The following is a 254-nucleotide window of genomic DNA, read 5'->3' on the forward strand; positions in this document are numbered from 1 at the left end:
TGGGTCCCCATTCGGTTCCTTTTTAAAAAACTCAAAAAAGCAGCAAAATCAACTTTTAAATTGTTGATATTCGGATTCTACGTTAAATTTTGCATTAGATACTCACGGAGTAATCGCAATAGTTTTTCTTGTAGCGTTAAAAACCTAAAAAAATAAAATACGTGTCATTTACATGGGCCATAGGCGCCTTCAAGTACAGCTTATCTTAGTAGCAGTTAATAAGCGTTCCGTCGGTAACTTTAAGAATTTTGTCT

The sequence above is a fragment of the Belonocnema kinseyi genome, chromosome 7 (assembly GCF_010883055.1).
Source record: "Belonocnema kinseyi isolate 2016_QV_RU_SX_M_011 chromosome 7, B_treatae_v1, whole genome shotgun sequence".
Classification (NCBI taxonomy): Eukaryota; Metazoa; Arthropoda; class Insecta; order Hymenoptera; family Cynipidae; genus Belonocnema; species Belonocnema kinseyi.